Here is a 680-nt window from a genome sequence, read left to right on the forward strand (position 1 = left end):
GACGGGGACGTGGGGATACACCAGGCGGCCTCCACTCCTGGCACCCCGCAGCTCGCTCTGCTTTGAGGGTCTGTGTGGGGCGATGTCGTTGTTAGGGGCGGGATACACCAGGTGGCCTCCACTCCTGGCACCCCGCAGCTCGCTCTGCTTGGAGGGTCTGTGTGGGGCGAGCTCCTGGTTAGGGACACCCCGGTGTCCCCCCATCCCTGGGGCCGGATTCGTGTCCAGCAGCCCCGGCTCAGGGCAGCCTTGTGGGCACGTGGCCGATGGGCTTTGCTGGACACCCGTGGGCAGCCGAGGTGCCCCATGGTGGCACTGCCTGCCGGAGTGAGCCAGGCAGGATGGATCACTCGCTGCCCTTGCCGGTGCCCAGCTATGGACCTGGGGGGGCAGGCAGGGCCAAATCCCAGGGCACGGAGCCGGCATCCCACCAGGATCTGGTGCTGCTGCTCGCTTGTCCCACCTGCCCTTTGCCCCGGGGAAGCTGCAGCACCCCGTGCCTGTGCCACAGCAGGTGTGGGCACAGACCTTGAGCTTTGGCCGCCCAACAGCACGTTCGCTCCTGGGGTCCCCTCTGTCACACAGCCGGTGGGCTGGGAGAGAGCTGCACCCCAAATTCGAGGGGCTTCCTCCTTCCTGTCCACATTTTCCCCGGCTCAGAGGCCTCGGAGCAGGTGGGG

Source organism: Corvus brachyrhynchos, unplaced genomic scaffold (assembly GCF_000691975.1).
Source record: "Corvus brachyrhynchos isolate BGI_N302 unplaced genomic scaffold, ASM69197v1 scaffold30, whole genome shotgun sequence".
Lineage (NCBI taxonomy): Eukaryota > Metazoa > Chordata > Aves > Passeriformes > Corvidae > Corvus > Corvus brachyrhynchos.